Raw genomic sequence first — 23,345 nt, forward strand, 5'->3', positions numbered from 1 at the left:
TGGCACCCCTTGTACCGTCCATGGGCTTTGGGTGATACTAAATGCATCCTCCGGGTCCAGGGGTGCCATGTGACTCAGACTGGCCAACCAGAACACTGCATTCCTCTGATCGCTGGGCATGTGGCCCAGTCAGAACCACTGGAACACAGTGATTTTTGGAAAAGGCTACTTAATCTTTTCTGCTGGATGTGAACCCGGGAAAATGTGACAGGAGCTGCTGGCAGCCATTTCATGGAAATTGAGAATGGAAGCAATATGGAGTTCTCATGATATTTGCACACCTAGATCCAACAGTGCCTGAAGCCCACATATCCTCTAGACTTTTCAGTTCTGTGCATCAACAGATTCCTCATTTTGCCTAAACCAGCCTGAGTTGGGTTACTGCCTACTCGGGATCTAAACCGTCCTGATTTGATCACCATTAGACAAGCAGTCAGCAAATCGTGGCTTGTGGGCCAAATCCAATCCCCTGCCCGTATTTTTCCCTTCTTCCTTAAGAACTTTATTGAGATAGAAGTTAGGTAAATTTGTTCACCCATTTTAAGTGTAAAATATGATATGCTTTTGTGAATATAGGTAGTCACGTAACTGGCACCGAAAACCAATTATTGGAACACTTCTATTCACCCCTGAAATTTCCCTCAAGGCTTTTTTTTTTTTTTTTTTTTTTGCTTTCTCAGTAAACAAATGTTTAAAATAAGTTTTATCGACGTATGATTCATATGCCCTGGGATTCATTCATTTAAAGTGTACATTTCAATGGCTTTTAGTATAGTCACAGATCTGTGCAACCATCACCACCATCAACTTTAGAACATTTTCATCATTTCAAAAAGAAACCCCATATCCTTCAGTTATCAACACCCCCTTCCCCCAACCCTTGAATCTTCCCACTTTAGCCCTAATTAACCATCCATCCACTTCCTGTCTCTAAGGATTTGCTTATTCTGGACACATCCAACAAAGGGAACCGCACAACCTATGGTTTTTTTGTGTCTGGCTTCTTTCACTTAGCCTGATGTCTTCCAGATTCGTCCACATTTTAGCAGGTGTCAGTACCGCATTCCTTCCCACGTCTGGATAACACCCCATGGTGTGGACAGACCACGTTTTGTTTATCCACTTATGGCTGGACGGACGTGTGGGTTGTTTCCACTTTTTTGCCTATTGTGAATAATGCTGCTATGACCATTCGTGGACAAGCTTTTGTGTGGGCATGTGTTTTCAGTTCTCTTGGGCAGATACATACGACTGGGATTGCTGGGTCCCATGGCAACTCTACGTTTAACCCTGTGAGGACCTACTAGTCTGTTTTCCAAAGAGCTATTCGGTTTGGCGTTCCCGTTAGCAGCGTATGGAAATTCCGGTTTCTCCATATCTTCACCAACACTTGTTACTCTTTGACTTTCCAGTTGTTATTTTTTTAAAAGTTTATTTTTGAGAGACAGAGAGAGGCGGAGCATGAGTGGGGGAGGGGCGAAGAGAGAGGGAGACACAGAATCTGAAGCAGGCTCCCAGCTGTCAGCACAGAGCCTGATGTGGGGCTCGAACCCACGAACCCAGAGAGCATGACCTGAGCCAACGCTGGACGCTTAACCCGCCGAGCCACTCAGGCGCCCCAATCTGACTTTTCGATTGGAGTCATCCTAGGGGATGTGAAGTGCCACCGCCTGTTTTTGTAAATAAAGTTTTATTGGAACAGTCATGCTCATTTGTCATTTACATGCTGTCTATGGCTGTTTTTATGCTACCGTGGCCGAGTTGAGCAGTTGCGACAAAGATGATGTGACCCACAAAGCCTAAAATATTTCCCGTCTCACCCTTTACGGAAAAAAGTTTACCAACCCCTGATTAAGATCGATCCTCTCGTTTCTTATAAAAGGAAAATAAGGCCCAGAGACATTCTACTTCTATGTAGGGGCACACACAGCCGGGACAAGATGGGTGAATTGAATAAAGCAAGGTCAGTCAGGTGCTTAGCCCAGGGCCAGGCATCCATTAAATGTGACATTTCTCTAAAGTCCGGATGCACGGTCTAATGGTCCACCCCCTGTCCCCTGATGTCCCACACAGATGCCCTTCCTATTAACAGCTGGACCCAGCTGAGTTCGTAGGGAACTGAGCCTTGTTTACCCTGCTCTGGAGAAGCCTAAAGTGTGTGTCTCACATAAAAATCAGATTCCTGCGTCTGGAAGCATCGCTCAGCATATAGAGAAGGTTCTCTCTTGTCTGCCATGGCCTCCCCTCCCTGCCGTCCTGGGGGTCTCTGGTATGCCGTCACTCTAGCTGGCCGGCTCTCACAGCTCTGCAGAGTTCTCACCTTCCTGGCTCCATGTCAGAGGGTCACCACCATTTGGGCAGCCACGGCGTCAGCCCTCCCCTCTGCCACATCCCACCCCGACCCCCTCCCGCACTGTAGCTGTGCCTCCTGGCAGGGCAAGCTTCAGTGGTCGAGAACATGGGCTTTGTTTGAAAAAGTCAGGCAGGGCTGGGATCTGACCCTGGGACCTTGGGCGTGTCATTCGACCCCTCTTGGCCCCGGTTTGCTTATCTGCACAATGGGGACAGGTACACCTACCATTTAGGACTTCCCGGAGTGTTAAATGAGCTAAGCGTACGAGAAGCTGCAAGCATGGCGCCTGGAAGGGTTTCAGAAACGCGTCCTTCGGAAAGCGGGGGTAGGGAAGAGCGACTGTCTTGCAGCCACACTAAGTGCTTATGTGCATTCTTCTTGTTTTACAGAGCGGGTGGGGGCTCAGAGACGGGAAGTGAGATCCCCAAGGGCACTCAGTAACGTGGGGGCTGAACTCTGTACCTAGCTTCCCGTGCCACCTCTGGGCCTCTGCGTCCCCATCAGAATCCACGGCCGGGCTGACGATCTAGTGGCTCTCGTTCTGTTGTATGTCGAGTCCCAGCTCCCTCAAGGTCCACCTCCTGGGAGGGGGGTGGGGAGGATGGCTTCCTTGCCTGCCCATCTGGTCTCCTGACCAGCCGGCAGTGCCCACATCTGTCCCACAGGCTCCCCTCCCTCCTCCCTGCCTCTGCCCTTCCTGTGGCTGAAGAGTATCACCTACTCCCTGCACAACTGACTCAGGGAGAGCAGGCTCGGGTCCCACAGGTGTTTCTGCTTCGGGCTAATTTGTGTTCACCAAAGCTCCGGACTGAGACCCCCGTCCCTGCCATCTGGAAATGGCAGCTGGCGGGCACTGTTGTGGCCAGGGTTCAGAAGGCTTACTCGGACTCAGCAAAAGTGACTCCTCTTTCCAAGCCCCCCCAACGAAGTCAGTTGGCCAGAAAGAAATACTACAAAATGTGGGGAAAGACACCCCTGGTGGGAACCTAAATGTTGACAGTCACAGCCTGGAGCGGCTGTCCTCGCTTAGGGCCCTGTCACCTGCTCCCACTCTTCACCGTCGACCCCTTCTCTTCCTGCAGGTCTTGTCTAAAACATCACCTCCTCCGGGAGGCCCTCCTGGATTGCTCATCCAAGTAGCTTCCTCCCCCATTCTTCTCATCCTCATTTCCTATTTGCTTCCTTCAGCACCGCCAACCCAGATTACAACTCTACACATTCCTGGTGACTTCTCTGCCGGGTTTTTGCAAGCGGCAGGGCCTGGGCCTGCGTCTCACCCATCTACAAACCAGAATCTGCCAGCGCCTAGCACGTAGTAGGCGCTCAATGCATTTTCGGCGAATGAATGAAAACCTTTATCTGAGCGGTGAGGGAAACCCAGGAAGCCGCTCTTTGGCGGTGAGAACACACAGAGCCCGAGGGTCCTCCAGCGGAGAGCTGACTTCATTCCTCTGTCCCCGTCCTAACCTTGTCCAGAGGCTACACGCAGAGAACTGTGTACAACTATTTTCGCAGCTTTTCAGACTTCCGAACAAGCTGCCTTCCCCAGAAAACACATTACACAGAGCCTTCTTTCTCCCCCTCCTGCTCAGACGGCCAGTGTCCCAAGGAACAGCTCTTTGTTTACGATAATAAAGCAGGAGCCATGGCAACGCATTGTGATGTCATGGGAGTGTGAGGTCATAAATCCTTCCAGAGGAAGAATGGACACAGCGGACACAATGGATCCCGAGCTTCCCCTGGCCTGGCCGGGGCTGTTGCCAGATAAGTTTTTCTTATACCAGGTGGATCATTTCTTTTTCTCTTTTCCTTTCTTCCCCCTTTCCCACCTCACTCTTTTTTTGTTCGTCCTTGAGAAAAAAAGGGGGGGGGGGGGAATTAAAATAAATAAATAAAAAGTTTTAAAAGACTCTGAGTGGAAAGATTTCTCCCAGGAATTTCCTGTTGGCTAATGTCCAGTTCGCAGGGGATGCCAGCAATAATGCGAACAAGGCTTGCTCGTCCCGGACCTGCAGTGAGAAAGCTGCCCCAGTTTCCCGGTTTCATGGCTGAAATATGGCAAAGCCTTGGAGAGTTTCTGGGCTCTGGACCACGGGGTTTGGGAGGAGGCATTTCTCTGGCTCACTGTCCCCGTCTTGTCTTCTACTCAATCTTTATTTTGCTCTTCCTCGATCTTATTATTTATTTTTATTTTTATTTTTATTGTTTGCTAATCTCAACCCACCTGGCTCTCTTCGGTCTGGTTTTCTCTCTCTGTGTCTCTTCCCTGCTCTTAATTTGTGTCCTTCCATCTCGGGCTCCATCCCTTAGTATTATTAGCCTCTCTGTGTTGTTTGTGCTTTCTCGGTGGTTCTCCTGCTGAGTGTGTCTGTCTCTCCCAGTCTCTGTCTCAGTCAGCTTCATGGTTTTTGACTCACTGTCTCTCTTGCTCACTTTCCTCTCTTCCGCCCCACCCTCCCCCATGCTCACGTTACTGAAACAAATCAACATTTCTGACTCGGAGGCCTGGGCTTGGCGATCTGCGAGTGGCCAGGCTTCCGCGTTTCCAGGCCGGGGGCTCCAAGCGGCAAAGTGGCACATCAATACAGGACATCTGCCCCCACGCGAGGAACCTGCTGGGTCTTTGATTCAGAGGTGCACGCAGCTGGCGCAAGCGTCACTGTGGCCCGCCGTCTGCCAGGGCCTGCAGATCTCTGGGTGACACGCTTCTCCCCGCCAGCACCTTCTGCGCCATGGACCCCCACCAGCTAGCAGATCGGGAAGGGAGGATACCCATTTGGTGGGGGGCGAAGTTCTGCCAGACTTTGGCCAGCCCAGGGCCACTGTCCTGTTCACAGCCTCCTCTGACAAGCCCTATTATATTCTGCATCAGCCCCCATATTTAACCCAAACCCAGATTTTTCCACCTCAGACCTATTGACACTGGGCTAGGTAATTCTTTGTGGTGGGGTCGTGGGGACTGTCCTGCTCACTGCAGGATATTTAACACTATCCCTGGCCTCTACCCGCTAGATGACTGTAGCGCCCCTCCCTCCAAATTGTGACAACCAAAAACGTCTGGAGAGATTGCCAAATGTTCCCCTGGGGGATAAATCACCCCTGGTTGAGAACCACTGTGGCTCTAAACCATCTCTGCTCTCTTCCCTTTTACCCAAATCCCTCAATCTTATTCTCTCCCTTGCTAAAATCATCCATGGCTCCCTATTACTATTATTATCATAGCAAACATTTATATGGGACTTCCTAAGTGCCAGGGACTAATTTCCTAGCACCTGTCTCATAGGCCCGTGGTAAAGCTGGTCATCACAAGGCTGGACCCCTTAGCCCAGAGCAGAGCGTCTGTTACTGCTATTATTACGATTGCATGTGGGACTCAGTTTCCCTAAGCTGTGCCCTTGCACGCATCTGCTTTTGCACAGGCCTTTCTCTCTTCCTGCGTCCACCTCGCCCCCTTTCTGCACTCGCCACCCTCCTCCTCGTCCTCCCCGGGACTTGGGTCCAATCTGATCGGTACTCCACACTTGCTTCAGAGCCTGGAGCGCCCTCGGGCTCCTCCAGTGGAGGCTCCTGTCTTTTTTCAGCGGTTCTGGTGGTGACCCCCCGGGGCTAGCCGGGGGCTGAGGGTAGGGCGGGGCACGGCGATGGCTGACTCATCTCGGTGTCCCCGTGACAGACGAGGTTGAGGCCTAGTGACCCCTGAAGGCTCTGATGGGAGCGGGACAAGTACTTTCTGGGGGGACGCCTACCACGGGGACAGAAAGCAGCTCAGGGACCGCCCCGGGTTCCACCAGCCCAGCTCCAATTCCGCTCTCAGGGTCCCAGCCCGCTCGCTGCGGCCACTCTCTCTTACTGGCTCCAGGGGAGGCCGCGTGGCCCAGGTCTGGCCAATCAGAGGAAGCCACGCCGCCCCGGCCACCGTTGTTGGCTCGTGGATGGGCACGTGACTTGGACGCGGTCCCGTGACATTTTTTTGGAACAAAGTGGAGTTGAAGGCGGAGCGGGCGCTCCCGGCAGTCTTGAGGGCACCAGGAGGGGGAATCGAAACAGAGACAGGCAGGACTCAGAGGTGCCGCGAGAGGCCAGATGTCACTATTTGCGGCCCCAGGGCAGGTGATGCCTGAAGTTCCCACCTCGAACTCCGCTTCTGAGGCGAATAATTGGCCTGTTGCATTGACGCTGTTTGGAGTGACACCCCTGATTCCCAAACCGGTGGCCTCCGCCCTACAGTGCCTCCTATCCTGCTCTTCCAAGTGGGGCTTCCCAGAGAGCCCTTCATGCTTCTGATCGGAGACACAAGAGCTCCAGAATTGATGAGGAACACCTGCAGGTCCCCTTTAGCTCTGCGCGCTGTTTGCCGCGCTCCCTCGGCAAACTCAAGGTGATACTTAGCACAGGAACTGAAAAACACATCCACGGGTCCCCAGGGAGGAAGAGGGGACCCTGCCGAGTGGCTCCCGCCTCGGGGCCTGTCTGCTCAGTGTCAGATCGAGACCCGGAGGCCTCCCACCGAATAACCGAAGGCCCAGCCCGGGGGCGAGCTCGCCAGGCCCACACCCGGCGCATCTCCCTGCAAGGGTATGCACGCGGCGCTCCGACCCCCCGACCGCAACCGCTTTGTCTCCGGGCACGGCCCTGCTCCCCACCCCGTCCCTGCAGCTCCAGAAGTGAGCTGTGGAGGATGGGGGCTCTGGCACAACACTCAGTAATGTGCATGCCACTGCACCTTCTAGAATGAAGTACAGATGGGCAAATAAGTGTGTGCATGTGTATGCGAGCCGTGTGTGTGAAGTAACGTGCGCTGCACGCTGCGGATCACAGTTTCATACTAACAGCATGGTTTGAAGCTTCAAGCACATGTGCGAGCGGGTGCGCGTGCGCGCGCGCGCGCGCGCACACACACACACGCACACACGCACACACCCCGCCCTTGTGTTAAGCACTTTTGAGACCGCCCCATGCAGGGTTCTGAAATCCTAAAATGGGGACAGACGTGGGGCGGGGCGCTGTTAGGTAGCGAGTGTTGGCAAAAGCCAAGAAGAGACAGTTCTTCACGGTACCCAAGGTGTCCTCCACGGTGTCCAAATGGAACGGCCCCCCAATATCTGGGGCTGTGGGAAGCACCCCACAGCCCAGCTACTCTCCACCCCTTCCCACCCTCGCGCCCAGATGGTGCCCGCGATATAATCGCCATATAACCCCCCTCAAGGCTGCGAGCCATGGAATAAATTTCAAGCCATGCTATAAACTGTGCTTTTGGATGTCATTGAGCGCTCCCGTGCCAATGACATCACTGTTTCCATGGCAACTAATATAATTAACATGAGAGAAAGTGCAAGGAGAAAGAGAAGGGAAAGAGGGAAAACACCAAGTTCAACCCCAAACAGAGCAAATTACACGGTGGGGGAAGGAGGGGGGCAGAGGGGCCTATAAAATGTTTTACTGCCACTTGTTAGAAAGGCCCGACATAACTCTGCTCATGGCTGCGGGGGTAATGAGATCATTTGCAAACTGTATCTCTCGCAAAATACAGAAAGGGCTTTGTCGCCTTCGCAGTTTATGGAGTTGAAACAGAGAAGCCTGCTCCAGGTGAGGGAGCAGTAACATCACCTCCCTCCCTGTTCAAGGTTCTTGCTAAGCCAGGATCTACTCCACCCAGGACCCAGAGGGACTTAAACAGACGTGGTTTGGGCCCTCTGGGTGTTCACATCCCCGGACAGACGGTGGGGACGCACCGAAACATACCCAAGCGTGAAGGTGAAATGGGCAAATCCGCGCGTTATCTGGATTAAGCTTGGTCCTAGGGACCTCGGGTTTCACTCCCATTAAATAGATGTGCACATCAAGGTTCGGCAAGGAAAGAGCACCGGCCCGACTGGGCCTAGCCGAGCCCTCACCCCAGCTCCGTCTGACCCCTAGCCCAGCATTCTCTCTGTCTCAGGCTGTCCTCTGAGTATTCCACAGCCGTCAGCCAACTTTGCGTTGAGCTGACAGAAACCCCGAGTCCAACCCTGGCTTGCAAGCTTGCGTGCAAAGTCCGTTCGGCCATTCTTCCTCACTGTGCCTCAGTTTCCCCAGGTTTCCACTGCTTGACGGCATTGAGCCAGAATGGCCTAGAAATGCTGTACCACCCAGGCCCGTGGATGGCCTCGAGTCAGAGCCAGCATGCCTCTCCCAGGGCTTTCCCTTTCCATCCCGCAGAGATGGGAATTTCCTCAGAGACACTTGGGGTGTAGTGTGGGGTGGGGAGAGTAGGAGCCGTGGGGGAAGGACTGGCTTTCAAATCTGTGGTGCCTGGTGCAAAATGAAAATACGGGCCTTTATTCAAAAGAGAGAAACTGGGCTGTTAAAAGTACTTAAGACGTAAAAAGCGTTTTCCTTTCTTCTGTGGCCTCCCTTTCCGGACCTGTCATGTTTTTGTTTGCTACCGAATGTTGTGCTCGCTCAGGCATCAGGATAACTGGGGGGGGGGGAAGTGCAGACCCTCACGGGGGTCCAGGGCCCTGCCATGACTGGGCATCCACGCGTGCATGGCCTGCTGGCTGCCAGTCACGGGACCAACATGGGTGCCCTGGGCAGGGGCAGGGAAACTCCTCCTCGTAGGCCCACTGCCCCGATCCACGGAGGACCGGTGACCCCAGAGAAACTGCAGTCTCCACGCTGGAGTGCACCTGGTACCTGGGTGGGGAGGGGACAAGAGGCTCACCCCCTCTCACTTGCCCACTGAATGTATCGTGGTGCTGCCAGCCTAGGATGCCGATGGCCCCCACTTGGTCCCCACCCTGAGACGCTACAAAACGTGCACGCCCACCCTGACTCTCCTTGCACCACCTGCAGGACCCTGCCGGGGACAGAGGGGTGGCAAAAGTCACTGGGCAGGGCTGGGGAGTTGGCAGAACATCCATCCCGGGGAGCCGGGGAGGCGGCAGGACGTGCCCCAAGGTTGAGGTTCCAAGCCCCCCGTGCGTGTCGTGTTGTCCTATCAACCTCCCCTTACGAAACGAATCCAAAGATGACATTATTAACAATTTTAAGATGGTGACAGCAGAGCAATAATCCCCAAGCGCACGTCCTGCGTGATCACACCTGTCACCTGCCCAGGCAGCCAGCCCTTGTCAGCTGTGATTCGGTGTAGGATTTCATATGGTGCAAACAGAGAAAGATTCCCTCCCTAGAAAGAATGTTCATTGTAAGTGATAAAACGATAACCCCCAGAGGGGCGCCTGGGTGGCTCAGTCGGTTAAGCGTCTGACTTTGGCTCAAGTCATGATCTCACGGTTCGTGGGTTTGAGCCCCGCGTTGGGCTCTGTGCTGACAGCTCGGAGCCTGGAGCCCGCTTCGGATTCTGTGTCTCCCTCTCTCTGTTCCTCCCCCGCCCGTGCTCTGTCTCTCAAAAATAAATTAACATTTTAAAAAGTTAAAAAAAAAAAAAAAAAGATAACCCCCAGAAGAAAACAGTCCCTTTACGATGGAGAAACCTGACTGACAGGACCTCAGCCAGGCGATGAAGGTCGACACCAACAGAAGAGGTCAAGTGGATGGTATATACTCTTGGTGGTAAGAATGACAGTGGACCTCTGTGGTCTTCCTCCCCCTACCTACGACCCCAGTCTCATGAGAAACACATTAGACACGTTCCAAGAGGAGGGCATCTTACAAAATACGTGAACAGTACTTCTCGCAACTGCCAAGGTTATCCAATTGAGGGAGAGTCTGAGGAACCACCACAGACCAGAGAAGGCTAAGGAGACACAATGACGAAAACGTAATGTGGTTTCCTGGATGGGATGTCGAGACCAAAAAAAAATAAAATAAAATAAATACAAATAAAAGGCATCAAGGAAAAGCTAAGGAAACTGAATAATAAAGTATGAGTTTTAGTTAATAATAGCGTATCAATATCGGGTCACTCATTGTGACAAATGTACCGTACTCACGTGAGGTGTTAATTATGGGGGAAACCGGGTGTGGGGTAGATGGGAACTCTCTGCATCTTCATAATTTTTCTGCAAATCTGAAATCGTTCTAAACAATGAAATCTATGGGAAAAGAAGACACTCCCTCAAACCCCTCAGAATGGCCTCTGACCTGGTCCAAGACCTTCATGCTATAGATGAAGGCAGTACGACAAAGGGATCACAATCATGGACCCTGGAGGCAGGAGCTCCAGGTTCAAATCCTGTCTCCGCCACTTCAGCAACTGACTTCCCCTCCTGGAGCCTCAGTTTCCTCATGTGTCCAAAGCAGGTGAGAATAACAGAATCCCAGGGTTGCTGTAGGCATCACAGTAGGAAGTTCAAGGAGCCTGGCCGGGCTGGTGATGCCTGCACCCAGGGATGGGGACCCATCTGAGGACACAAAGCAGGCAAGCCTTTTCCACCCACGTCAGGGCGACCCTGGGGCAGAACATGCCTCTGGAACATACCCACACACACCAACGGCTGACATGATGGTCCCGCCGAGTAACGACAACACTTGATTGGAGATGCGAGAGTTTACACCCAGCCGCTGGGCTGTGTGACCGGGCTTCAGAAAAGAGGGTGTGATCACACTCTCTCTATGACAAGGCCGCACTCAAACGGAAGCGTGGACAAAGCCCGTCTGAGTGTGACAGGACTGAGAGAAACTTCCACTGGATTCCTTCGGAGTTTCTCAGCAGGGGGAGTTCCTCTCTCTCCTCCCCTTCCGTGAACTAGCCCTAATAATGGGGCTCGCCACCTAAGCTTCTTGCGAGGCGCAGAGGAGACAGCGCGTAGAGAACGGAGGCCGCTGGCCTGGCGCGAGGCAGGCACCCTGCAGATGTGGTCTATTATTTCCTGGGCTCCAACTAGGAGCTGTGCCAGGACCTGACATTGATCAGATCTCAAACCGTGCGACTCATCCTCTAAGCCAGATCTTATCCTCCCCCCTTCACAGGGGAGGAAACTGAGGCTCAGGCACGGAGCGAGTGCAAAGAGAATGCACACCGGCCCACGGCCTGGGGCTTGCTATAGCGAAGGCCCAATGAAGGGTGATCCTAGCAAAACAGACCTAGTCCCTGATCTTGGACAGCACCCATTTCCCCCCAAGGAGGAGTGTTAATAGACACCCGAGATCCCTCCCAGGCACCTCAGCCCAGACACCCACCTCTCAGGCCAAACACCAAAGCAGAAAGTAGAGCTCTGGCCTGGCCTTTGCCCGGGACCCAGCTTGCATGCCGAATGTCCTGAGTCCCGAGAAAATTGTCAGGCACACAATTTTGTTGGGCTGGTTGGTCAATCTACAGGCAGGCAGAATATGATGATTATCAGAATACAGTTATCACTAGCATTTATGTAGCGCTCACTGTGTGCTTGGCATATATTATTAGCTCACTTAATCCTCACAACCAGCCAGTAAGGTGGGTTCTGTTATTATATGCCCATTTCACAGATGGAGAGACTGAGGGTCACAGAGGATAAATGACTTTGTCATGGTCAAATAGGGGGCATAAGCAGGCTGCACTCAGCAGCGTCCTTCCGGGGGATGGGCATCCTTTCCTAATTCCCACAGTGGCATTGTGGGGGCTAGTGGCAGCTCTGAGGAGACAGGGGATTCGAACTCAGATTTATGCTTCTCCAGAGATGGAACTCTTAAGCTACACTAACCAGATTACGCTACAAGAAGGGAGCAACTCTACCTTCAGCATTTTCTATATCGGAACAACAGCAGGTCGAAACATTTCCTAAATCATATCCTCAGATCTGCACAAGAAAGAGGAGCTATTCAAATCCAAGACGATAATTTTCCTTTGCGTGCACGGCATAAGGTCTGCCGTTGGGGGCATTTTGTGCAAAGTGTGCAAACACCACCAGCCACAAAAGTAATGCTGGGAATCAGAGCCCGATATTGGCAGGGCTGGGCTCGGGGTGACTCACAGGTGGCCATCTGAGAGGTGCTAAGGCACCACTTGCCCCCAGCCATCCCTCCTGCTGCCCTCCTGCTGGCCCATCGTGGCCTGAACTTCCCGTAGCTGACCTTAATGGGCCCAAAGGCAGCATGTGGCTGTCTCCTGCAGGCTGCTGTGAAAACTCGTGTTTCCCAGGAAGGACTCCAGCAGGCACCATCCGGGCGGGTGGCTGGGATTGTTTTAAAAAGCAATCCCACCCACATTCCAAATTCGGAACCTGGAGGCTGGCAAGTTGCACTTGGCCAGAGCATCGCACTTCCCTTGCCCTCCACCGGAAAGCACTTTGGGCAATTATAGGGCCCCAGACGGGTAGAAGGAATTGTTACTCCATTTGTTTGTTGGTTGGTGCCGCATTCCTTGGTCACGTGTCTCAGCTTTCCTGCCCTGTGTCCCAGACGGTAAGGTTGGGGAGGTTCTTACACATAGACTCTGCTTCACAAACGTTCAAGTCAACATGGGAATCGTGCCCATCCATTTCTCTAGGAGCTCTTCCTGCACCCCACTTTCCCACACATTTCCCCCATGGCCATGGGTCAGATCCCTGGCCCCTGGGAAACCTGGATGACAAGGTCTGAGTGCACTTCACAAGGGTGCACTGGGGATGGGGGCAGGAAAGGATCTTTGGTGGGAGGGGGCAGAAGATGACCTTGAAGGATGGAGGGGAGGTTATAAAGTTGGGGGAAGGAGAGACCCCCCCCCTCCCCACCCCACTGAATCCTGGCCAGGATGATTTTTCTCAGGGTTGCCTTGAGTGACCACCATAACACGGCAGGACCTCTACTGGGCATGGTAGGTGACATACCTTTCTTGGTAAGAGGACTAAATAACCATGCACGGAAAGCTTTAGCACCAGGCTCGATACATTTGTTGTTTGGGCTAAAAATGTATGCCCTAATTCATGTGAGAATGTGTCCACTCCTCTCTGGTGCTGACCTTCACCCACGAACATTTGCAAAGCCCCCAGGACCCATTATGCACCAGCTTCAGTAGGTAACATCCAGCTGCGGAAGGGGACTTAGCAACTGCTTACTGGTACCAGGTACTTTACCTGTGTGGCCTTGCTTAATACCCCAAGGATCCTCACAAGGAGACAGACTTATCCCTATTTTATGGATTCAGAAACTGCGGTGCTTAAGGGGCAGAGCTGTGATACCAGAGCCCATGGTTTCCTCTGTGGCACAAATTCCCTTGCGCAGAAACAAATCCCCTGCCTTTAAGAAGCTATGATCTACGGTGGAGCAGGTAAACGAACACATGGGAGAAAAGAACAACGAGTCGGAGTCAGTGGGCCCCAATGAGCACCTGCATGGGCTCTGGGAGCCCAATGGGGGCAGATTTCCCTAAATGCAAGGAGTACTGTTGCAGGGCGCAGTGCTAAGCAGACGTGGGAGGGTCTGATAGGAGTGAGTAGACAGGACACAAAGAAAAAGCTGGGAGAATTCAGGTGCCAGTTAGCCTTGAGGGCAAGAGGTGAGAGAGAGAGGAACTTTTGATGGAGGACTGATTGCAAAGCCCTTACTAATGAACCCAACAAGCTCAAGGCTTTGTTCTGCAGGTGATGGGAAATCCTTGTTGGCTTGTAATGAAGAAAGTGATAAAGAAGCAGTGTCTTGGGAAAATCCGTCCAGTTGTACATCATTATAGTAATTACAAATACTTCTATTACTACCTTTCAGCATTGCATTTCTTTCTTTGTCAGGCACTCTGCTAAGCTGGTTAATGCCTTATTTTATTGTCCAAATGACACATGGTGGGAGGTTTTATAATCACCTCTACTCTCCAGTGTCCATTCCTCCATTTCTAGCTGTTGAGATGGGTGAATATATTTTGCATATAGAATGGATGTGTATTGGGGGGTGGGCAGAGGGCAGCTGGGTTTAATAGTGTCCCCACCACCACCACCAGATCATGTCCACTTAGAAACTCAGAATGTGACCTTATGTGCAAATAGTGCCTTTGCAGATACAATTAGTCAAGGATCTCAAGATGAAATCGCCCTACATTTAGGGTGGGTCCTAAATCCAACGACTGGTATTATTACAAGAAGGGGAGTGGACACAGAGACAAGAGGAGAGGAAGGTGACGTGACCATGGAAGCAGATTGGAGTGATGTGATTATAAGCCACGGAGCACCAGAGATGGCCGAGGGCCACCAGAAGCTGGGAGAGAGGCATGGAACAGACTCTCCCTCAGAGTCTCCAGAAGGAACCCTTCCTCCTGATACCTTGATTTTGGATTTATGACCTCCAGAATTGTGAGAGAATATATTTCTGTTGTTTTCAGCTGCCCAATTTGTGGTAATTTGCTATGGTAGCCTTTGGACACTGAGTGAAGTAGGTGATTTAGAATTCTGACTCCAGAGCCCAGTCTTTCTCTGCTTTGGTCTGACAGAGGGGAGGAGGGATGGCAGACTGGGTCCCAGTTAGGAAGCCTGCTGTGGTTGAGGGCTGCAAACAGGGCTTGATCCCAGGGAACGTGTGCTCTGGGCTGTGCACAGTGCCCAGCACACAGTAGGGGCTCTAGATATGCCTGCAGAAATGGGAACTGTCCACCCTACTGGGTGCTGATCTATGAATGGATGTGTGAATACACTGGAGAGGGATTGAGTGGAAGAGGGTAAATACGAAAAGGTAAAGGGGTCTGGGTCAAGGTTTAGGGGCCAGGAGAAAAGCAGAAACTGCCCCCTCTTCTCTCTCCTTTGGCGATCAGATGGGGATCAGCTCATTTGGAGGCTACGACCTCCATCACCCATTTCAGAAGAACATAACTTGCCTCTTTCTCCAGCCTGGAAAACCAAGATAATTCTAAGCGCTAGCCTATTAAAATCAGATTCCCATACCCTCATCACTCACCAAAAAATCCACACACCTCTCACAGCAAAAAAGCCCTAAACGGCCCCTGTGACTCTGAAAGTCCAGAAAGCATATTTGGCTCCCCGCCCCCCATCTCTCTCAGCATAGAGGAGAGATAGCAGATATTTTTCAGATAGGCTGATTTTTTTTAATCAAAAGGAAATTAAAGAACAGGGAATGATGTACATTTCTTATGGGGAGAGCGGGAGTCTTATTCCTCGCCTGTCTTAAAATAGCCTGATGGAACGCAATATTTGCATTATGCTCAGGGTCAGCTGCTCTGGGGACCGCAGCTCGGGCCTGCCTGGAGAAGGGAGTAAGGGGCTGAGTTTTGAGATTTACTGCATTAATGCTTCTCCAGTTTCTGTGGAGTAGCCACTGGAGAGAGGCTTGGCTGCGGAGGTAGTGAAAGAAACGCATGCAGAAACACAGTATCAATAACTAAATATAACTCACATCTGAAATGCCTTTCACTGCACCCGGAGTGCTTTCCAAATATATTATCTCATTAAATCCATACAGAAGCAGAGGGAGGTAGGGTCCTCTCTCCCTCCTCTTATGAGGGAGTGGAGATGCAAAGCCCAGGGTTTGTGACTGCGTGTAGCTGTCCTTCCACGTGCCTCCGTGGTCCTGCACACCAGCTTCACCGAGGACCGGCCGGGATGGGCAACGGCAGTGCCAGCTGCTGTAACAAACTGACCCCCAAATATCTAGGACTTCATACAGCAGACATTTATTTCTGACTGTGTGAAATCCCAAAGGGGTGTTGCTGACTGTCAGGCAGCTTTCCACAAGGTCGTCTGGGGACCCCAGTTCCTTCGAGCTTTGGACTCAGCTCACCTCTCAGCCTCGGCATCTTCGGCATTTAGCCTACAGATGTGGCAGGGTTTTATGAGCCAGGCCTGGAAAGATCCCCTCCTCCATTGCTTCCACCTACATTCATTGGATGGATCTCAGTCACATGATGACGCCTACCTGCAAAGGAGGCTGGGAAATGTAGTCTAGCTGTGCTATAGCAGGAAGAGGAAGGGCTGCGGTCAAGAGCCAGCCAGGCTGTTTCATGGGACCCTCCACTCCTACTTACTGCTCCAAGCAGGGCAGCTCCAATTCTATTTTATATACTGCATTCTACATAAGATTGAGTTTGAAGAAAGGACCTCAGGACTTTAAGAAAATGTGTCAAGGCTCTAGACCAGTGGTCCTCAGATAGGGCTAGCCATCTGGACCACTAGGGTAGGTTATGAAAAGCACAGATCCCTGGGTTGGTCCTTTGGTGCTTCAGATTCTGTAAATATGGGGTCTGCTGTGTGTTCCAACAGCATATATGCTGAACTGCTTCACTTGCTTTTGGAAATTTAAGGACAGCGTGGTGAAGGGTGGAGGTAGCAGTGAGGCCGCGGGGGGACAAGAGGTTGACGCTCAACCATTAATCCAGAAAAGGTGAAGCCCTATGGCCTAGCAAGTCCACTCCGAGCTTCTGTTCTAGAGGAACTTTTACCCAAGTGCATTCAGAAACACGTATAACAATGCATCGCTGTCGTGATGGCCCAGATCTGCAAATAACTCAACTGTTCATCGGCAGTAGAAGGGATAGACTGCTGCCTGGTTGTGTGATGGAATACAATAGAGCAAAGAAAACAAATGAACTATAGCTAGAGGGCAGACCCAAGCATTTGGTTAAACACAAAGGAGCAAGGGGGGAAAGGATGAAGAAAATGGCCTTTGGCATCAGAAAGTCCCCAGTTCAAACCATGCTAGCTCGGCATGCTTGGACCAATTTCTAAGCCTTTGGGGTCTCTTGGTTTCCTCATCTCTGTAATGGAGATGAAAAGCCTTCCGCATAGAAGAAAACACACAAGGCGTTTAGTCTCCTTGTTGGAAAACAAATATAAAATGCATTTAGCACAGGAACCAACACATAGTAGGTGCCTGATAACGTTGTTGCCCAACTGGGCAAACAGACACCTATTATGTGTGAGCCAACAGGCGGCTGGGCCAGCAAATGCCGAGGACACGAATGGCCACTGTGATGGTGCCAGCCTTATTCCTGTATCTGTTTTCGGTCTCGGTTTCTGTTTGTCCTGCCTTCCCCCCCTCCACTTCCTTCCAGTTATATATTTTTTCGGAACCCAGCGAGCTGCCTTAGACGATTGTGGAAGGAGAAATACAGACACTAGACACCCATGTTGCCATGCTGCCTTGATGGAGGTGACATTAACTCCTTTCAAACAAGGAATGTCCTCCTGGCCTGGTCTCAGGGCACGTCCCAGGGGCTCCTCACAACCCCACACCTTGTTTTCCAGGCTCTGTCTTCATTCCCTCCTGAGAACCCTTCTCAGTTCAACCCAACACCGTCTCCAAGGTCACACTCCCACCAACTTCAGCACGTGGCAACGATCCTGCCCCAGTTTGAAAATGGTTGGAAAATACCAACATATCCCCATGATGACACTGGTCTGATGTGACGCAGCTGCTAGGGCATCCTTAAGGTCTAGACCCTAGGGGTCTAGGGCTCATTTTCTTCTTAAGGTTTATTTTTTAGAGAGCGAGACAGAGCGTGAGTGGGGGAGGGGTAGAGAGTGAGGGGGACAGAGGATCTGAAGCAGGCTCTGTGGTGACAGCAGAGAGCCCCACGTAGGGCTCAAACTCATGAACCTGAGCCGAAGTCAGATGCTTAACTGACTGAGCCACCCAGGCACCCGGTTCATTTGTTAAAGAAGGAAAAAGATTCCTCAGAAGTTATCTTGCTATCCTGATCACCAAGCCCATTCCCCAGTGATGGCCTCTGCTCCCTTCCACCTGACTAAAAGGCCTCTCTACAGAAGGTTTTGGGACAGCAGAGGTCATTTAAATATCTCAAACACAGAATTACCAGAAGGGCATCCAGGGACTGCCAAGAGCTATTACCTAAAAGCAGGATTCTGTGGCCAAATCAGTTTTGAAAATATCTGGTTAATCACAATTTAAAAGAAGCCTGCAGGTAGGGATGCCTGGGTGGCTCCATTGGTTGAACGTCCACCTTCGGCTCAGGTCATGATCTCACACTTCATGGGTTCGAGTCCCACATCAGGCTCTGTGCTGACAGCTCAGAGCCTGCTTCAGATTCTGTGTCTCCCTCTCTCTCTCTGTCTCTTCCCCCCTTGTGCACTCTCTCTCTCAAAAATAAATAAACGTTAAGAAAAAAAAAAACATTTTTAAAAAAGCCTGCAGGACTTCTCAGAGCCTTTAATATGCTTTAATGCTTTAAAGGCTCAGAGCCTTTAATATGTGCTTAAAATCCATGGAGGACTAGAAATAAAGCATTTCCCAGACTTGTCAGAGCTTCTTGTGACACTAATGCTCTCCAAAATACCACTTCCCCTCCCACCCACTCCCCCAAAAAAATAACTTTGAGGAAGTTCTGCTCCAGCTGGAATTTCAGATTGATAGCACAGGAAATAAGATCCCTGCCTTCAATGAGCCCACTTGGCAAGTCTCCCTGCTGAGGGAAGGTGAGCCAGGCCCCTGGTTTTTCTTTGCCTCACTCTACCCATCAGCAAAATGGGAGCAGGGCCATTAACACCAAGGCTGTCGAGAGAGTTTATTACATTGTTACATGACCCTGGAAGGAGACATTATTATTATCATCAAGGGTACATAATAGTGGGCAGCTCCACAGCATCATATAATTTCTGGATGACAAAAAAATGTTCCCATTAGATCATCTAATTGGTTCCTTTGGTCGGAACAGGAAGAGCCCAGATGTTCTAATCACACCCTTGTCTTTGTAGGTGCAGCTTCCTCCCCGGAGCTCAAAGGGCTTCCCTCTTATTAGGGTCAAGAGTCTTTCAGAAGGTGAGAGCGGAGGGCAAGGGGCGGTTTCCTCAACTGCAAAAGAACATTCATGCAAGGAGCCCCTTTTAACTTCTCATCTCTTGATTTTTGGAATCACGAAGGCAGAAACGTCAATCGATAAACAAGAGCTGGTCGCACACATTCTCTTTCACTGCTGGCAGATGCTTTTGATCGAAAAGCAATACAACTTGTGGTCAGATGGGTTCTGCCACTTACTCGCTTTGTAATGTGGGGCAAGTTATTGAACTTTTGTGAGCCTCGGTGTCTCCTCTGAGAAAAGCGGGCAGGAATAGCACCTACCTCATAGTGTCCATGTGAACACGCAGCGAGATGACCCGACCCCACAGGAAGTGCTCAAAAATGCCAGTTATCACCACGGGCCTCCCAGAAGAAGCCTGGGCATGAGAGGGATTCTGTGCTGGAAAGACCTCTGTGACCTCTGCAGAGCTATTCAGGAGGCCGGTGGTGTTAAATTTAAGGGGAGGGGGGCCGGTGTTAGGTTCTCAAGTAAGCAGGCAGGGCGCAAATGGATGGAGTCAAATTACCCTTGAAAAGTCCCTGCCCTTAAAGTAGGGCATGTATGGTATTGTGTATGGACGATCAGGTTTGAGAACCACTGAGTCAGACCAGAGGAGGGGATAAAAGGAATGTTTGTCTAGAGCTGCCTGAGGATTCAAACCATTCTGTCTCTAAGGAAGTGGGTCTCAACGGGCGGGGATCTTGCCCTCCCAGGGGACATCTGGCAATGTCTGGTTATGGACACTCTCCCTGAACTGCCGGTGGGAATATAAACTTGCCAGCCAGCTGTTCTGCAGAGCACTTTGGCAATAAGTAGCAAGAGCCTTGAAATATGTGCGTCCCTTGACCAGCAATTCCACCCCCAGGAATCCATTCCAAGGAAATAAGAGAGGGTTCAGTGCGTCACTCGGCTGTAATGATATTCGCCAGTTTCGGCAAAAACAGCAAAAGACGGAGACCTATTTGAATGCCCAACGATGAGGAACTGATTGAAAAGTGTGGCGCCGGCACACGCTGTAGCCATCAGGAATGATGCAAAAGCGTGTGTGCTGACATAGAGAGCATAAGAGGACGCACCACGCTCATCCATGAAATTGACCAAAAAAAAAAAAATATTAAGGATTGATCATTTCCGGTGTCGTCAAGGGCATGGGCTGGGGGAGGGGGGGGGGAAGGGGATCAGACTTCTCATGCCCGGTGAGAACTTTGGCACAGCCTTTTGGGAGAGGGATTTAAATCAAAATTTAAATCAAGTGAGTCTACAATTTCACGTGTGTCAACCTTCCCCACAAAAATCCCTGCACAAGCGGACCAAGGTGTGCAGTTTCGATTAGTGATAAAGTGGAAACAAGCTATATGCCCATGAGGAGGGGAGCGGGTCTATAAATTGCAGCTTGTTGATGTACTGGAATGTTATCCGGTTGTCAAAGAGACTAAAGAAGACCCAAAGTATTCCGAGACATATTGGCAGGTGAAAAAAAAAGGAAGCCAAAGAAACAGACACATCGCGGGATCCTGTCCATTTAAAAAAACCCAACTACACATCAATCTGTATAGACATGGGTGCCAACAAATGCACGGATAGAGGTTGGACAAGTTCCCACTAAACAGTTAACATTGGTTACCTCTGTGGGGAAGGATGGGGGGAGAAGCCAAAGGGACACTTTTTCTTTTCTACCTCACCTCTTTTTGAATACTTTGCATGCATTCATGTAATACTTGGCTGAATTTTAAAAACAAAGAAGAACCACGGAAAGATGTTAACACTGGGTCTTTCTGCGTGGAGGGGTTATGGATGATTTTTTTTTTCGTTTCTTGTGGTTTGTCAGGATTTTTCTAATTTTTCTGCAATGAACATGTGTTATCCGTGCAACTTGAAAACTTTTTTCTTTTTTAATAACAGGAATCATATTGACTGACTATCTTACAAAGGCGTTTTAGTAGAGAAAGCTAGAGCAAAGCAAGGAACTCAGCTTCCTACTCTCGTGGATTCTGTGATCTGTGTGGGACCCTTCCTCTCTCTTACACACACACACACACACACACACACATACGCGCACGCGACAAGACAGGGCACAGGCAGTGAGTACTTCTAGAGGTCAGAGGAGGATGAGAGCTACAGGCAGTGAGGTGGCATGGAAGGTGTCCTGGGAGCTGCGGTAGTTAAACACTGCCTTGTAGAAACAGGAGGGCTTTAATAGACAAGAAACCCTCTAGTAATTGAAATTCTATTATCTGTGCTGGTGGCATCCTGCTCTGGGGATTAATGACCCTTGTTGTCAATTAATTCTTCCTGGATTCCAAGCTAGATATCGGCTACTATGACTTAAGTGGCTTTCTTTTGCCTCTCTCCTTCGTGGACACGGAGACCTTTCTGTACATCACAACAAGAAAAATAAGCTGTGTCTCCCATCCATCTCCCAGATTACGACCACAAACAAAGGAGAGGAAACTCTCCCTGATGTGAAGACACAGTCTCATCCACCACCACCACTGGCTGGGCTTCGATAGTAAAGAAATGAGCTTTCCAAATCCTCCTCCCCCCCTGCTGGGTTCGCTTGCCTGTGGTCCAGTACATCGATCATGGGCAAACTGCTCTCACCACATCACCTCCATCCTCAAAGTCACCCCAGCGGGTAGCTGGATCAGTGCCATTATACAGATGGAAAAACTGAGACTCAACTCCTGGCTGCCGAGATTGAGTTTGAGGCCAGAGGCCAGGGCACTTTCTCTGCATCGTCACTGCCTTGAACTAGTGAGGGCAAGCATTTGGATGATGTTCTCTGAGTGAATGAGCTTCCCACCCTCCATGTGGTGACTGCAGCCCCCTGCACCTAGCATGGGCCAGACACAGGGGCTTTCAGTCTCTGCAGATGAGACTGGCGTGTGTCCGAACCGGCACACCTCCCTCCTGCTTTTCCACCCCAGACCGGCTGAGCATGGATGCTGGTGACCTCTCCTCCTCAAGCCTTCACAGGCAGGTGTGGAAGACACATCCTAAAATTCACACCTCTAGAACAGCGTGGGAGGTACTGTGGCAGGGGAGAAGTGTCCAGGATTGGGGAGGGACCGAGAGGGGAGCTGATGTGTCAGCTGAGTCTGGACGAACAAATACAAGCCTGGGGGCCAACAGAAAAAGGAAGGCACAGCCAGGGATATGGAACAAACAGGGCATGATAACACCAGCCAACACTCATTACGTGCTGGCCACGTAGCTATTTTTCACGGATCAGCTCATTTGACAGTCACCCAAACCTAGGAGACAGGTACCCAGTTTATCTTCATTTAAAGTGACTTGCCCAGTACGGTGCAGCTCAGAGGCCAAAGGACTGCATCCGGGTCTGTCTGGCTTAAGAGCAGGTGGTCTTGACCCTTCCGTCCACTCCCACAGAGCAGTGGCTCTCAATCTGGGGTGACTTGGCCCCCAGAGGACATTTGGCAATGTCTGGAGACGTTTCTGGTCGTCACAGCTGGGGTTGAGGGGTGCTACTGGCATCAGCGGGTGGAGGCCAGGGATGCCGCTCAACCTCCTGCAACGCACAGGGCAGCCCCCAGCACAAACAAGTACCCAGCCCCAAATGTCACTAGTGCGGAGGCTGAGAAACCGCCCAGAGCAGGCGGGCTGCCTGCTGTCAGCTGGGTCCTGGGTGGAGAGCTGGGAAAGACAAAGTAGGAGATGAAGCACGGGGGCCGGCTGGGGCAAGGTCAAAGTCTACCTCGGCTTGGGGCTTGGAACTGGCCTGGAGACGGGAAGGGTTTGAAGTGGGGGCAGATTTGTGCCTTAGGATGATCACTCTGACTCTGCTGGGGAGGACCTCTCCCAGGAAAGAGGGAGAGAGGTGTGTGCGGCCGCCAGGGGCAACGGTCCAGGGTCCGGGTGACCTTGGCAGGCAGAGGTGGAAGGAGGAGGCAGAAAGGGGGCTCCTCGGAGAAGCTGAGGGTTGACACCGCGCATCCCACTATGAAGGATGGAACATTAAACCCTCTAAATGAGAGTAGCGACCTGATTAGAGAGGGAGCCTAGGGGCTCCCCCTCGGGATGCACACAGATTAACACGGTTATTCAAGCAGCCTCACTGCGAGCGGGAGGCCTGCACTCAACCGGGCAGAGGCTGATGCTCACCTAGCCTGCCTGAGTGTCCCTGCGAGCTCCCGAGGGTCCCCCCCACCGCACCACCACCACCACCAACCATGGTCCCCATTCACTTGTCCTCTTCTCTCACCCCTTCCACTTGGCCGACTTCCTCCCAAGCCGTGGGGCCCTCCTGGGGCCGGGCCTTTCCTCCACTGCCCGGCCCTGGGCCCTGTGCCGCCAGGGGCTCTGGTGGGAGCCAACTTCTGTGGAGGGGGTGGAATTTACTTG

The 23,345-nt window shown here is 51.4% G+C and overlaps 1 long non-coding RNA gene across 1 annotated transcript; it reads right to left on the reverse strand.

Annotated features, from left to right (window-relative positions):
• Positions 1-1,558: 1,558 nt before the first annotated feature.
• Positions 1,559-6,462, reverse strand: LOC122204094. The gene is made up of 4 exons (XR_006195486.1): positions 6,100-6,462; positions 4,578-5,100; positions 2,816-2,934; positions 1,559-1,670 (listed from the first exon to the last, which is right to left on the reverse strand). It is a non-coding gene; the product is annotated as an uncharacterized LOC122204094 (long non-coding RNA).
• Between the last annotated feature and the right edge of the window lie 16,883 nt (positions 6,463-23,345).

This window comes from Panthera leo, chromosome D3, assembly GCF_018350215.1.
Source record: "Panthera leo isolate Ple1 chromosome D3, P.leo_Ple1_pat1.1, whole genome shotgun sequence".
NCBI lineage: Eukaryota > Metazoa > Chordata > Mammalia > Carnivora > Felidae > Panthera > Panthera leo.